The sequence below is a fragment of the Ursus maritimus genome, unplaced genomic scaffold, assembly GCF_017311325.1.
Source record: "Ursus maritimus isolate PB19 unplaced genomic scaffold, ASM1731132v1 scaffold_13, whole genome shotgun sequence".
Classification (NCBI taxonomy): domain Eukaryota; kingdom Metazoa; phylum Chordata; class Mammalia; order Carnivora; family Ursidae; genus Ursus; species Ursus maritimus.
In genome coordinates, this window is record NW_024423675.1 from 18879580 (window position 1) to 18896230 (window position 16651).

The following is a 16651-nucleotide window of genomic DNA, read 5'->3' on the forward strand; positions in this document are numbered from 1 at the left end:
CCCTCCCAGTCACACCATATCTGATGAACTCCCCCAGAAAGGCTGCCCTCGGCTTCCCTTCTCTGAGTTCCCCTCCTCCTTTCCCCACCTTTCTCTATCCCTCTCCACTCCGAAGTCTGCCACAGGCCAACCAGAACCCCAGCAGATATTTGTGTTCTATGCGCCAAATGGGAACCTGAAGGATCAACCAAATCCCAGCCCCGCTGAGAGGTGGAAACAGGCCATCTGACATTAGAAACACAGAACATCAGTCCGTCCAGCAGGCCGGGTCTTCCAGGGAGCAGAAGGAGGGCTAGATAATTAGCTGGCACAGACTGCATATTGGCCCATTGCTCTGCCTTCTGAAAAGCACACAGAGGTCTTTCACGGAGGCTCGGGGAGGTTGGGCGAGACCCTCCATGAGTCTCCTGCCCCAGCTGGCAGTCCTGGCCCATTTTCTTCATGCCAGAGCACCATGTGGCCACCCTGACTGTGGCTCCTGGCACAGGAATGAGCAGGAGATTAAGGACCACTACCGTTGGTAGCTTGGAAGTGCCATGTGGCTCAGTAGACATCCCTGCCCACCCCCCCACACGCACTATTGCAGGACCAAATAAGAAAATGGACAGAGTCTGGGGGTACAGATGGAAGATCTAGTTTCTGTTTCAGTTCCACAATTTACCATTGTGTGTGGTTGGCTGGATTGGTTTTTAAGTCTCCGAGGCTTGGTTTCTCCAACAGTAATATGGAGATGATGATACCTACTTTTGGGGTTCCTCCCAGGATGAAATGATAGCGTGTATGCTAGCTCTGGCCTGTTTTGCCCCAGGCCCAGTGCGCACCTTTCCCTGCTCTGCCCTGTCCAGCGGGGACCCGACCCTGGCTGAATTCAAGCAGTGGGAACATAGGACGAGTTATCTCTTTCCCTCTCTCTGCCTCCAGTAGCTTCTCCAGTGGCAACCTCCTTTCCTCCCTGACTCCAGTGCCCTCTGGAAAGCCTCCTCCCTTCATGCCTTCAGCCGCAGGTTACCTCGCTGTTCCCTGCACAGCTAGGCAGCTCACCGTCACCTGTGCGGCCAGTCCCCTTCACTGAGTCGCCTTGCATGACAGTGTCTGCGGGGCTGTGTTCCTGCTGGGACCTTGGCTGGTAGAGTGGGCAAATGTGCCAACAGGTCCCCCGCCTGCATGGAAACAGGCCCCCTGAAGATGTCCTTCCACAAAGGGGGGGGGGCAGGGCTCCTCCCCTGGCTCTTCTCCCCCGAGGCATCAGATCTGGGACTTGACCCACAAAGTCAGGATCTTCCTGGGCCAGTGGCCAATCCGAAATGATTTCTAGAGAGTTTCCTCAACTTGGGGAATTACGAAGACAGAAAAAAAAAAAAAAAAAACCAGGATAAGAATTATGTGTGTTTCTATCACAAATTCATTTAAAATATATACCGTAATAAAAAAAAATATCCAGCGGCCTCCTGGTATGCCTTCCATTTACTCTCTGCCGAGGAACACATAGGTGATGGGGCCGGGTCTGCCTCGGCTCCTCTAGGTTTGGGGACCTTTCTGTGTCTCCCGCTGTTCCGCACCAGCTAGCGTTTTCCTGTGGCCCAGCCTCCTCCGCTATCCTGAGCGGGTGTAGACTTGTGTCATTGCACTACCGCAAAGGGCGGTCTCTGCGGAGCTGCCTTGGTTTCTGTTCTGCCCCCGGGGCTCGCTCTCGGGCGCCTCCCGCCTTCTGGCTCTGCTGGGCTGCGGGGTGGGAGAAGCTGGAACCCCCTTTTGGCAGGAAGAGTGACTTCCTCATTGAGGTCAGGATTGAAAATGAATTTCCCCATCGGGCAGAAAGAAGGAGGCCCGCACTTCACTTCTGCGTCCTGTTCTTAATTGGCCGCCCCTCCCCTGCCCGTGGCCGCTCCGGAGCAGGACGGTCCGCTTAACCGTTTCCTGCCCGACACCGGGAAGGCCGCAGAGGCCCGCGGGAGCTCTACAGCGCTTTCGACGGCAGCATTCGACCCCGTGGGCCATCGCTGGCTGGGTAGTGAGCTCTTTGTGCCAGCCGTGCCCCTGCCCTAGGGCGACGAGTCCGTGCCCAAGGTGTCCCTCGGGAGCAGGAAAGCTGAGTCCGGACGGAGAGGGGCTGCGGCTGAGGAAGACAGGAGCATACTTCGCACATCTTTCTCACCCCCACCCCCATTGGCAGCATTTTGTTATTTCGTCTCAGACAGGCCTTGAAAGACACGCTTTACAGGGAAGGCCTCTCTCCTCTCCTTTTCTAGAATTCAAGTCATTCTGATTAAAGTCACCAAGCAACACGGGAGCATTTTAAACATATCCCGCACGACCTTTGGCACTAAAGTGCGGAGTCGGGGAGTCCTCGGGCTGGTACATCTGTGCTCCCCACGCCTTCTGGAAGGCACTGCTGCGACTTCGGAGTCGCCCCTCTCTCACAGATTCCTAAATCCTAACAGTTTAGAGCCGGAATGGACTTACCGTTCACGTGGTCCCGTGCACCCACTGGGGCGCACCGGGGAGCCGGGGAAGGCTGAGTGGGTTGGCGGATGGCTAGCGAGCGGCAGAACCCAGATGGGAACCCGGGTCTTCGTGGACTCTCAATCCACCGGCCCTCAGGGCAATGAAAACTGACTGCAGGTCCTGTAGCCTTGAGGGGGGAGGGGTGCTCCACGCAAGTGAAGCTCGGAGATGAATGGCGCACTGGCAAATGTGTAACTGCGGGTTCTCCGCGGGAGACACGTGTGCATATACATACACGAGTGGGATGTAAACTGTGCTGATATTAAGGGTGAGTAGCACACCATTTTCAAATAACAAAATATGCAACACTCTTCGTTATAAATTCCATAGACCTAATCGATTGTCTCAGAATTCTTTTGTTGATTTTTGCTGAATTCTCGCACCTATACTTGGTTGCAACCGCTGAATGGGTGCTCGGGGGTATTTTCCCGTATGTTTCAACATGAGACAAAAGTGCAGCCACAGACATAGCTTGGAACTTTGCTCATTCATCAATGACATGAGTGACTTCTTTTCTACATCAGGTAATGCTTTTTAAATACCGCGAAACTATTTCCTCAAATTTTTGTGCTATCCACAATGTAACAGCCGTAGATATGACAATGCTTTTAAGATTAATTCTCATTATTAACATCTTCCATCACTTTCTTAAGTCTAAACAATTAAGAGAATAATAAATCCAGCCCTGATTTCTAGCGTATGTTGATTTCCATGGTGTAAATTTGGGAGGGGTGCAAAAAGTGGTTTTATTAAAGTATGGAGACAGGACCCGTGGGCAGAAAGAGCTGCTGTATGGTGTAAATATTTTCAGCACAAGCAATTGCAAGCTAAGAAAGTGATGCCGCTGAACTTGGAGTTGGCAAGACCCCACACAGTGGCACCTTGTTATACAGTATTTCCACTATTTAGATGTAATAGGTATAAATAACATCAGGAGGATAGATAATAGTATAATGTGATGAAATATTGAGACGTGATAAGTTCGGGCATCTATTAATTTTGTTTTTAACAAAACGTGTGTTTAACAAAATATTCCTGGAGATGGAGAATTGGCTCCGGGGAGCTGATAGGAGGAGCCCCCAGCCCACACCCACAGAAGACGGATGGGATGGGGCTCTGCTTCTCGGTTTCTGCCCAAGGCCACTGGGCTGAGGCGAGGGCCACTGGGCATTTGGGTAAGAAGGCTGGGGCGGAACTCAGGCTGAGGGGTACAGGGTGGATTTAAGAACATGGATCAGACTCCAGGGAGTAAGTAACTCAAGGTGGGTTTTTTTGGTATATCTTTCCAAAAGCTACCAAAAGTAAACAGTTTAAAATATTAGATAGTCAAGGAAATTGAAAGGATAAAGGGAGAAAGAGGAGAAAAATAGGAAGGAGAATAAGGACTACTTTTTAAAATGCCTTTCATTAAGAAAGTGATTTGCTGACACGAAGTCCCAGGCCTGCACTTGCGGCCATCCCCAGCATGGCCACACGTGTGCCGGGCCGGATGGTCCCGGCCCTGCCCATGGGCCCTCCCTCGGTGAGGACCTGACCTCTTACTGCTTTGGAAGGAGAGGATGAGATTACCAGAGCTTTGGATCCATTTTTGGATCAAATGAAAACGGCAGGCTAATCCTTAGTGTGCTGCTCTCCTCTTACAGATGCTGGCCTCGCTGTCGGGGCGGGGCTTCAGGTCTCTAGGCGCCCCGGCCCCAGGACGGCGGCTGAAAGTCACAAGCGGCTCCCGGTGTGGGCAGAGCCCCTCCTGACCTCCGTCGGCGGCGCCCTTTGTGCACCTGGTGAATCCATCTTCCCAGACAGCTCCAGCGTCCCTTTCCCTGTGGAGCCTTCAGGGATGACGTCCCCAGGCAGTTTCCCCCTCTCTCTTCCCTTCTGCCCCAGCATTTGTTGTCACTCACTATATCTTTTTGTTCGCTGGTCCATGTTCCCAACAGGACTGTGTGCTCTTGGAGGGGAAGAGCCTTCTCTCATCAGCGCCAGGTGCATAATAGGTTCTCGATGAATCTTACACACTGGATCACCTTGGTCAGTGATTCTCAAACGTGTGTGTATGCGAATGACCTGAAGAATAGGTTCAGGGGCGCCTGGGTGGTTAAGCATCCAGCTCTTGATTTGGCTCAGGCCATGATCTCAGGGTCCTGGGATCAGGCCGGGGCAGGCTCTGTGCTCAGGCGGGAGTCTGCTTGAGGCTTCTCTCTCCCTCTGCCCCTCCCCCAGCTTGTGCGTGTGTGCACTCTTCCTCTCCCTCTCAAATAAATAAATCTTAAAAAACAAGAAGAATGAGTTCAAACACAGATTCTCAGACCTCAGATGAGCAATTGTGAAATGGTCTTTAATTAAAGATCAGGTGATTTTGATGCACATACGTTCACAAACCACACTTAAGAAATATGGAGTTGTTCAAACTTTTCATTTTATAGGTGGGGAAACAGAGGGCTGGAGATGCAGTGACCTGCTTCAGGTCGCTTAGCTACTTAGTGCAATGGGACACCACGGTGCTCCGAGATAGAACTGTCTTAAATTCTTATGAAGTGAATTAAGCAAATCACGGCCACCCTGATGATTACTATTGGGAACATTAAAAATACTTCGAGCTAAAATAATCGCACACCACATCTTAAAACAGTGACGAGACTCTCCGCAGTCAGATGCCCCTACCATAAGTATACCCGTATGGATGTTAGAACGTACCTCTCTTCCTCTTACGAGCAGTGTCTCCTTAGACGTTGAAGTGTTTTCTTGCTGACGTAAGAACAAGTCCCTAAATGATTTCTGCCTCTAAAGTGTCATTTGCCTCCATGGCCATCACAAGAGGCCATTTGGCACAAGCTCTATTTCCAGCAGGTGTCCCCTGCCCACGTTCTGAGGCTCAGCTGGTGGCAGCAGACACAGGGCCCCAAAGTAGATCCAGTGTTCAGGTGTCTGGTTCATGCCTATTTTTACGAGCAAAGCCTTGTTTCATCTGTCAGTTGTTTGGCGAGTGCCATGCAGGCTGGTTACTGCCTGGGGCAGCAGGTGCCATCTAGAGGGCCCTGTGACTGCCACCGTGGTTTGATGGGAGCGAGGCAGCCCGGGCCCTGAGGAAGCTCTGCAGTGACCCACTGAGGGTTACACCCCAAGCAGCCCTGGCACTTTGGGTTTAGAGGAGGCAGTTGCCAGGGGAGCCCGGAAAGGACAGTAGAAGATCTGGCTGGTTCCTAACATTCAGCTTCCTTTGTTGGTGTGACTGATAGGAAATGAGCAGGAACTCTGCTTCTCGGCCACAAGGTGTCAGTAGTGGGCTGGCCAGGTGCTAGCTCTGTGCGCAGCCCCAGGAGGAAGCTCCCGCAGTTGCCCTTTGAAGTTTCCTTGTTTGGAGAAGTGCCTTTCTTACTAGTAGTGGCACACTGATGAAGTTACCAAAAGACCCTCCCTTGGTCTTGCCTGTGGATTGACCACAGGCCTCTATCAGCCTGCGGAAGAGCAAAGCCGCCGTCGCAGGGCGTCTTGACCAAGCCCAAGCTGCACCTGGAAGAGGTCTTCGCAGGTGGGGATGGGGGGTGACGGCGCAGAGAGCAAGGAAGGACAGAGTGTGGAGACAGAAGAGAGTAGGACGATTATTTTTTAAAAAGCTGGACGTGAGTTCTGGCTTGTTTGCTTACTAGCTGTGAATTTGGAGTCTGGATTTGCTTCCTTATCTGTAAAGTGCTATATTCCCCATTTTTCAAATGGCAGTGGTCACAGGATCGTTATGTGGATCAAGTGACACAAAATGACTTGCAAACGATGAGGTCTACTACCTGCACGTGGGTGCCATTGTTGGGGCTGCTCTTTGGCCGGAGCTGTGTCACACAGCTTCCCCCGGGCTGGAGGGACAGACACCCAAGCCGGAGAGGGGGCCGGCTCTTCTCTGTGTGGGTCACCGGAGTCCCCTGCATGAGCTGCCGCCATAAACTCCTGATCTGGCCTGATAGAGTCATCTTCCAACAAGATTCTTCCTGGATGCCTTTCCATGGCTTGTGTCCAAGCGGAAAGCTGGCAACAGCCTCTCACTCTTCCTTCCTCACTGAGCCTGCTTTTCCATATTGGAAGAAGATGAAATGCACATTTCAGAATGTAAGTTTTTCCTGCAGGACACTATCCCCAATGGTGGAGTGATGGAGAAAAATATTAGATGAAGTCAGGGGATAACTGAGTAACATACTGATTTATAAACTCATGGAATGAAATGAAGGCGTTTTTTCCACTGGTGGGGTTATTATGTCCTACCTGGCCAGATCCCAGGGTTGAAGAGGCTTTGGTTCCTGAGCAATAAAAATAGCAGGAACCGATTTTCTCCAATCCTCCTCTTTCAAAAACACAGAGCTCAGCTGAGGCTGAAATACAACCAGTCATAGGCCCAACTCAGGACTCTCTTGCTCACCGTGTTATTGGGGTGAACAGGGACCGAGGCCCAGATCCCATCACCCGGGGATGGTGGCAAAGAAGAGGTGAGGCTGTGCTGTGAACTTTTCCTGTGGCCCATCCCTTGGTGGGAATAAACAACCCTAGAAATATCCCATGAAAAACTCTGGTGGGATTTCAATTGATAAGTTATATATCAATTTATGGAAAAACGGCACCTTTATGGTATAGAATCATTCCTTCCCTGAACATGGCACTTCTTTCCATTTATTCCATTTCTCTTTTATATCTTTCAATAAAAAATTTTGTTTCTTTGTAAAGACCTTGCACATTTTAAGTTAGATTCATTCCTAGATAAATTATAGCTTTTTCTTGCTATTGTGATGGTATCATTAAAAATATCTACATTTTCTAATTGTTGCTGGTACATAGAAAAGTGTGTGTGTGTGTGTGTGTGTGTGTGTGTATTGATAGCAATTGACTGAAGCCTTATTAGTTCTATAGATTGTCAATTGTTTTGGATTCTGTGTGTAAATGATGACATCAAATAAGGCCAGTATTAGTGTTTCCTTTTTGATCCTAATATGTTTTATTTCTTTTTGTTTTCTTACAGTGCTGACCAGCCTTTGCGGTCATCCTGCAGACAGTGATTTGTTTAGGATTTGGGGGTATAAGTCCATAAGTGAGATTAGTTTATAATTTTCCTTTCACTCGCAGTTCTCTGCCCCTAAAATACAAGGGCTGGCACCTAAGAAGCCATTGAAGGTCATAAACACAAAGGTTATTGCCTTTAGAAAAGAAGGAGATGGTTAAGAATAGAGAAGCAAGGAGAGGGAATGGTCACCGTGCTGGAGAGGAGCGGGGGGGGGGGGAGTTTGGGATAATTCAAAGTGAACCCCCAGCCTACCAAACAGCTGAAAGAACTTACTGCACTTTACTGTTGAGTTCTTCCCCACACATCCCTTAGGATGGGGGGGGAAAGAGAGACACATTTTATGCAGAGACCCCTCCATGCTGCTTAAGAGACTTGACTGCAGAATAAGAGCCCTGTATCCCACGTGCAGGGGCGGACACTTAGTTTTGCTTCCTCAGTCTTCCTTCCTCCCTTCCTCAGATGACAGGACACTTTCTTCCTTTAGAGAATTGCTCCTCCATGCCTATGTCATCGGTTCTGATGAGGCCACCAGTCCCTGTAAGCTGCCTCATGCCCCGCAGCAAGGGTGGGTGTGTGGCCCCAGCTTGGCCTGCTCTCTGGTCCTAACGATCAGCGTACATAGTGGACAGGAGACTCAAGCGGGTCTCATCAGAGTCCTTCATGAGATGAAATGTGCTGCTGGTGTTAGTGGATCTCCCCTTCCTTCCTCTCCAATCCTGAGCTGGCAGGGGTGAGTCTGGAACTGCCTCTGGCCGTTTCCCTTTCTTCTGTCCTCCCCTCTGGAAGGAGTTTCTTTTCTTTTTTCTTTCTTTCTTTCTTCCTTTCTTCCTTCCTTCCTTTCTTTCTTTCTTTCTTTCTTTCTTTCTTTCTTTCTTTCTTTCTTCTTTTTAATTTTTTAAAATTTATGTATTTGAGGGGGGAGAGGCTGAGGGAGAAGGAGAAGCAGACTCCCCGCTGCGTGTGGAGCCTGATGCAGGGCTCGATTCCAGGACCCTGAGATCATGACCTGAGCCAAAGGCAGACTCTTAACTGACTGAGCCACCCAGGCGCCCCTGGACAGAGTTTCTTGAAGGAAGAATGAAATCAACACAAAGAGAGAAGCTGAGATGGAAAATAAAGAAATGGTCCTGCTGCTGGATTTTGAGTCCCTAGCTCCACCCCCATCCCGTCCAGTTAGATAAGCTGAATGTGACCCCCCCCTTTTGGCTTAGACTACTTGGAGTTGCACCCCTGACTCACTCATGAAATCTGCTGAATGAGGTCAGGAGCAAGGGTAGCGAGCTGCCTCTGTATTCTCGTGTTCTTGGTACAAACCCCTCTTGCAGTCCGTGTACACTCAGGTGTCCTTTTGGTCATTGCTTGTTGTGTTTAGAAGAGGGTGATACCTTGCAGGGGGCCCTCCCTCAGGTTGGCCACGGTTGCCAGGAATTATTTAATAAAGGAATGGGCTGGGGGATCCACTTTCCAGTGAGGGGGAGCCTTGTCTGCCACAGAATGTCCCCACTTCCCGACCTGCCACGGGTCCAGGCACGCTGGTGTGCAGCCGGGCTGAATGTCCAATCGAGCCCACTATGTGCAGAAGACCCAGGCAAGACCACGAGGGCCAAGGCAGAAGTTCAAACTACAAAATGGTGATTTCCGTTCATTTTTTTCTTGTGACGCTCAGTGTGGTTTTAAAGTTGAGTGATTTATCTAAAGCCAAAGAACAAGTTTTCTTGAAAATACCTTAATTTTTTTCCTGATAATAAAACATGCAAACAATGCTAAAAAACGGCAATAAAAATTGAGCAAATAACGATAATCTAAAATCCCATCACCCACAAATCAGCACCCTTTACATTTTTGTGTGTATCTCTCCCGGACTTATTTCCATCCAAGAGCAGGCTTAGAAGCTGAATCTGGATCCGAATTGAGGTCTCCTGGTGTCTTCTAAGAATATTTGATTTTATTTATTATGACATGTTTCAAATATATGATAAGTATAGAAAAGGATGGTACAAAAATCTATGAACCAAACGCCCACATAACAAAAGTTAGCATTTCTATATTTACTTCAATAAATTTTGGACATCCCCACCCATCCCTTTCCTCTCCCCGGACATAACCAATTTCCTGAAGTTGAGAGTCTCTTTCCCATATGTGTTTTATACTCTTTTAATGTATGTGTGCATGCTTGAATTAAATACGGTATCATTTTTGTGTTCGTTTATATCAGTATGTATATCTCCTCCGACTTTCTTTATAGCACTCACCAGTCTATTTCTGGCATTTATTCACACCGATACATCTATATCATTTTAGTTACTGTATAGTATTCCATTAAATGACTATATCAGAATTCATTCATCCGTTCCCTTGTTGATAGACTTGGGGTTGTTATTATTTTTGCTATTCCAGTGTCACCATGAATGATTTGTTCTCCCCCTGTGAACGTCTGTGAGAACTTCTAGAAGCGGAATTTAGATGCTGTACTACAGGCATATTTCCAACTTCATTAGATACGGCCATATTGCCTCTAAAATAGTTGCACGGTCTGAACTGGATGTAGGTACTAGCCCCCCAGATCCACACGTGCTACTTGGATTTGGGTTGGCGTGAGTCTAGCTACAACTTGTGCTGTCCCATCTGTCTTGGGGCCAGGAGGCTGTGGCTGCCTCCACCACGGCCATGGATCAGGAGTCTACTCGCAGGCATAAAGTGACAACGCTCGCCTTACAATGTTTGTAAAGGCAGCTTCAATGGTCCCTTGCATTGCCACGTGTACGCCCTTTGCAGTGCGCCTCTCTCACCCCTCCCATCCAGAGGCCTGGTTCCACTTCCTTGAATCTGAACCTCGTGACTTCTTTGACCAAGAGAATGTGTAGGAGTAACTCTGTGTGACTTCCGAGCCTCAGCCTCTTGTCCCCCTTTTTGCAATATGATGCTGCCATGTCAGGAAGCCCAGGCTGGCCTCCTCCAGGGTGAACAGTCCCATGAAGAGAGACGCCCTGCCATCCGCAGGCAGCAATTGCCCAACACGTGACCGTGGCCACCTTGGACCAGTCAGTCCCAAGTGAGCCCCAGGTAAGCCAGCAGATGACTGCAGCTATGGGAATCACCCCTGGCAAGACCAACAGAATGCCTCCCCCAAAGCCAGCCCAAACTGCTTGTGAAAAGAAGTGGCTGTTGGTTTAAGTCATTAAGTTTCGGGGGGCGTTGGTCCCCTGGCCATAGACTACTGAAGCAGTGCCTCTCCCACGCCATGCTGCGTATTTCTTGCCTCTCAGCTTCTGCTGCAGGGTTTTCTATCACTACTGAGATGCAAGATACCAGGGGAGCCACTTGATGCCCAAACAGACACAATCCAGAAATGGCAGCTGGCACACCGGGACCAGTGGAAGATGGGAGTCCGACACCAAATCCTTCTCCCTTTGCCCCTGGGAAGGACCATTTGAGGATGGGTGGTATCGTATGGTCTCTCTGAGACACTCTGCAGGACGCACAGAGCCGTGGCCAGCTGGGCAACGTACCTCCTTGTCTTTGGTCTCTTGCCCTAACTCTTGCTTATCTTCTTTCTGCTTCCCTGGAATTCCATTCTGCAATCAAATCTTAGCCTATGAGCTTTTGCTCAGCCTCTGTTTTCTAGGAATGTGGGCAGAGACAGTTCCAAGAGGGGCTCTAAGAAGCAGCCCCTCAGGGTGGGATTTTGGAGTTGAATTGCCCCCCTGTCTGAAGGCAAAGGGCTTGCATTGCTGGTGGTAAGCGGGCTGGAAAAACCCCTGGTGTGCCCCGGTGTGCTGAGGCTTTCGCCGGCGGTTAAGATCCATGAAGTGGAGGTGGAAGGTGGGGCGCTGGTGTGGCAACGTGCCAAGATGAGGGATATGCCTGTGGTTTCCAAACTGCTCCACGTTAAAATTATGTGGGAAGTTTTAAAATAACCCCCTGCTTAGGTCCCACCCCATACCTATGAAATGAAACTGTCTATAGGTGGAAACCAGGTGTCAGTATTTTTAGAAGATTAGCAAGTGATTCTTATATGCAGCACAATTTAGGAACCGCTGGGATATGCACTTGCCGTGGCTTTTGATTGGTAGAATGAGGTAACTGGAAGGATTGTGGTAGGTGTTGGCTATTATTGATGGCATTGTGACGCTTCATGAAATAGTGTTGAGGACAGCTTACTGCCCATCAAAAGCCTATTGGGAAAGCCAGAGCTCCTCTGGGGCAGCCCGTAACCTTTATGTCCTGTATCTATGGGACAAACCGTGGTGAAAATCAGCCCCCAGGTCTGATAATAATAGTAGCAGAGCTACGAAGTATACTGAATGTGTAGCCTTGGGTCTCTCACGTCAAGTTCACAGCCCTAAAAGTGAAAAAGAGCCAAACTATGGAAAGAGCCCAGATGTCCATCGACAGATGAAAGGCTAAAGAAGATGTGATATATACAATGGAATATTACTCAGCCATCAAAAATGAAATCTTGCCATTTGCAATGACATCGATTAAACTAGAGGGTATTATGAAAAGTGAAATAAGTCAGTCAGAGAAAGACAATTATCATATGATTTCACTGGGTATGTGGAATTTAAGAAACAAGGCAGAGGATCAGAGTGGAAGAGAGGAAAAAAATGAAACGAGATGAAACCAGAGAGGGAGACAAACCATAAGAGACTCTTAATCTCAGGAAACAGACTGAGGGTTGCTGGAGAGGAGGGTGGTGGGGGGAATAGGGTGGCTGGGTGGATGAACATTGGGGAGGGTATGTGTTGTGGTAAGCTCTGTGTGTTGTGTAAGACTGGTGAATCACAGACCTGTACCCCTGAAACAAATAATACATTATATGTTAATAAAAATAAGAATGCCAAAGGAGGAGATTGGTGGAGGGCTTTTAACATTATGTGTAAAGCTTAAATTTTCAAAATTTATTATGTAATTAAGCTTTAATTCATTTACTCTTGGGAAAAATATTTCGTTGGAATTTTCAAAAAAAAAGAAAAGAAAAGAGTGGAACCCTGAGACTTGGGATACAGACACTGATTGCAGGCATCTAAGAGGCTTCATGACCAATTCTCCTTAACTCTCCAGGCCGGCTGCAGCAGGCTTCTCTTACGTGATGTAGAAAAACAGCTTCCCAGGCGTCTGGAGACAATGTAAAGACATCCTCCAAAGCCTCACCAGATGGTACGTGTACTCTTCAAGATCTGCTCCCTGATCCCACCCCAACCCCTACTGTCTCCAGGTCAATAGTCAGACTGAGGTCTCAGCATTAAATGAGGAAATACGGTCCTGGCTTCAGGGGGAAAATCCTTACACGCCGAGGTTTGCAGGACCTGACTCATGTCTGCTGGCGGAAACAGTATGCGCTCATGTGAAATGAGTCTTGAGCCGGTGGACTGAGGAAGAGGGACAGCAGGCTAGATAAGGAAGACTTGATTGCCATGGCTCTGTGTCTCAGGATTCAATATTCAGGCAAGGCTGTTCATCCTAATAGTTCGTTCGAAAGTTAGATACCACAATGGTCTACGGTAAAGGATGGGGCAAATCTATTGCTGCGCTGCGTGTGTGTGTGTGTGTGTGTGTGCGCGCGCGTGCTCACTCCTGCTGAGAAGGTGTTTTATCCTTGGCTTCCTTCAGGTGGGCCAGGTGGCAAAAAATAAAATCTCCGTCCATTTTCATGCTTGGCATCTCGGCAGCTTTTTAGAGGCTTGTATCCTAAGTCCCTGAAAGAAGTAAAAAGGGTCCACCTGGTCTGAGGCCTGGACTGTGAGAGGTGGGTATTGCCTAAGACACAGGCCCAATCACAAGACCAGACCACCCAGCCTTGGGTCCTTGTGGAGGCACCAAAGGTTTTACAGGGAGGCAGGGGCTCCTGCCAGCCCAGCAGGTGGTCTGGTTTGCGCCAGGAAGGTGCCTTGAGCCTTTCTGTCATGTGGCCATAGAGCAAAGGCGTTCGAGGAATCAGCGAGATGTTTGTTGTGTGCGGAGCACCCAGGGCCGAACCTGGCTCAAAAGAAGAGCCAGTTTGTTGCCTTTTTCTTGCCTGCTTTCAGCCAGAGTTAGACAACTACTTTCCCAGGCCCTGAGTTTCCTAAGGCCCTGCCCAGAAGTTTCCTCCAAGCTCCCATTGCACACTGCTGGTCCAGTGAAAACCCCCAGCTGGGAACTGGCTCATGTCAAGAAACCTGCCTGTTAGAGGAGACACCGCCCAGCTGCATAATCAAACATTAGGAGCCCAAATGAGAAATTGCTGCTTGGAATTACATCCAAAGCCTCAACTAGCTCTGCAAGTCATAAATCATATTATGTTCTCCAAGAACAGTGGGTCATGAGGACCTCCAGGCACCCCCCACACTAGCTGTTTCAAGCAGCAGTCAGTGCAAGCAATGAGAAAGGAAGGCAACAGCCAGCCCATCAGGTTCAAAACCTCCCTGCCCCAGGGGGGAGGGATTCTGTGTCAGAAAGAAGGGGACAGAACCCCAGTGTGCTTGGTCTTAGCCTTTCCCAAAGCCCAGGCCTCCTTCTGGCCCCCTCACCAGACAGACGCCCATTGGGGATTCTTGGAGTTTTACAGAATGCTTCCTAACGTGTCTAATTTTAATGAAGAAATCTTTCATCTGCCATTCTGTTTCCAGGAGACAAGTTTGGAAGGAATTTTCACAAGTCACTAAGGCCCTTGGAAGAGTATTTGCTGGTGGAGAATGTAAGGCTGAGAGGCACGCACAGAGGTGTTCTCACTGGGGTGGGGGCGGAGGAGGCAAGAGGGGGAGATACAACCCCAAGTAAAAAATACTCCAATAGCCAAGTGTGGGAAGGATGCAGAGGTGCAACCGAAGGGGGAAAGTGACTGGAACTGTCTAAGGAAAAATTCAGCCAGAAAACACAAAGTCCCTCCGTCCGGGGGGAAACACTATGCGGCTCTAAGACACGCTGGGGCCTTGAGGACTCGTGGGAGCGGGTGGGCAAAGGCGGGTGGGCGGGGAGAGAAAGGGCGGAAGTGAAACCGCCATCACCGGCCGGAAAGAGGGAGGGACGCTCTGCGCATGCGCAACACACACACACACACACACACACACACACACACACACACACACACACACACACGCACACGCACACGCACACGCACACGCGCACACACACACACACTCTCTCTCTCTCTCTCTCCACACACACGCTCTCTCTCACATTCTCTCTCTTTTTCCCGGGAAGCTCTTCAAATCCGTCTCCTCTGAGCTTTTTGAGGCAAAAGGAGAAAATCAGCAAACAAAACAAACAGCCGTGGAGCGGGAACAGCGGGGCTGCTGGGTGGGCGTCCGTGAGTGGAGGGGCGGTGCTCGCGCACAGCGCTGGCGCCCTGGAGGTGGTGCTGCATGTTAGCGTCCGCGGCTTGTTCTCCTTCCTTCCCCGACGCCTTTCCCCCAGCACCTCTTGCCCCGTGTTGTGCGTGGGGGGGAGAGCTTCCCTTGCCCCCTTCCTGAGGGGCTCCCGCAGCGCTTCCTGTCGGCGGCAAGACACACTCAACCGCGACACCACCTCCCCGTCCGCGGGGGCCGTGGCGCCATCTTGGTAGGAGGCCGAGGCCGCCGCCGGCGTGTTCAGCACCGCTCGGGGCTTCTGGGCGGTTCCCAGGCCCCACGGGAAGAGGGATGGGTGAACAGGTGTGAACTTGTACCGAGGACATTTGGCCGAGGAGGCTGTGGGGGATTTACACCCAGCGGGAGCCAAGGGGTCGGTGGGGAGACGCAGTTCATGGGCTACTCTCCGTGCCCTGGGCCGAGATGCCAAGCGAGAGTCATGGGGGCTAATGGAAGCGGTTTGGTTGAGAGAAAGCAGCTCTCCTGGATCACTAGCTCACTGGAAAGCCTCCTTCAAGACTGAGAAGCAGGCAGACCTGGGGAGGGCGGTGACTTAGCGAAGCCTTTACAAGCCCGTGAATTTATTCTCGGTGGACGTGCCAGTGGGTTTCCTGCAGCTGGTGATGAACAAAGAAGCCGTTTCCTACCTCTCCCATTCACAGTCCATACAGGCACCAAATGATGAAGGAGAAGGGGAGCGGCGGGCTAACATGACTGAAATATTTGGATAAAAACATCAGCCTGAACTGCACAAAATGGCATTTTCAGCGTGCTTCTGTTTACCTGGTTTCTGCTAACAAGATACTACTTGTCGATGCAAAATTTCAAGGATGTTACCTTCAGCCTGGAGAGAAAGAAACTGTAATTTGCAGCTTTTGCTAAGAGTGATAACCTTATTAAGTAATGGGATTCACTGATTAACTGCTGCTAACAAAAACATCATTGCCAAACCTGTTAGTCTGAAACCAGCATCGGAGCTACTGTTGGGAGCCCCTGCTCCACCTCCCGATCCCAGGGGATTTTAGAGAAATATTTCTCATTTAAATAACCTTTGCCTTTCGATATTTTTTATTGCTACCACTAACAGGTTAACAGTAAGTTAGGAGCCACTCCTAGATGGATATCGAATCAACCTTGGTGAAGAGTTCAAGGAGAAAAGCAATTCTGCTTTAAAAATGCTTTTTTTATGAAAGGGGTAATGGGAAAACGTGCAAGTTCATTGAGCACTAAAATGAATGGAAGTTCTTAGAGATCAGAAGGCAAGATCTGTCCGTGCTCAATGTGTATAATGGCTCTTTAGATTCCTACAGTGGAAATTCTCTCTTCTGGTAACTTGCCTGAGAAAATCAACTCCATTTTGATCGTAAAGACTACTCTCCCTCATGGATTCTTTGGACAGGCCCATGAGGTAGGTGGTCATCTCAGTCTCCGCCATCTAAGCTCAGGATTCTCAAGACCACGAAAAAGAGAGTCTAGTTATAAATGGCTTATTCTCCTGCTAAGGCACAGATCCACGGGCTCTTGGAGAGAGCCGGGGTAGGTGTGGGGGCACGTGGGCCTCAGCTAGTCCAACTCCCTGGTGTCTGGAAGGGAAAGCATGCCCAGTGGCCTCAGTTGGTCAGTGAGAAAGTCAGGGCTAACCCCCAGGTGTGCCTTCTGGTCCAATCTATCTTCTGTCTCTTAAGAAACGGAATAAGGCAGGGGCCGTGCGTGCACATACACACGTTGAGTTGAGCACATGCCTGTACAGCAGCTTCCAGGCTGACCGTGCGCG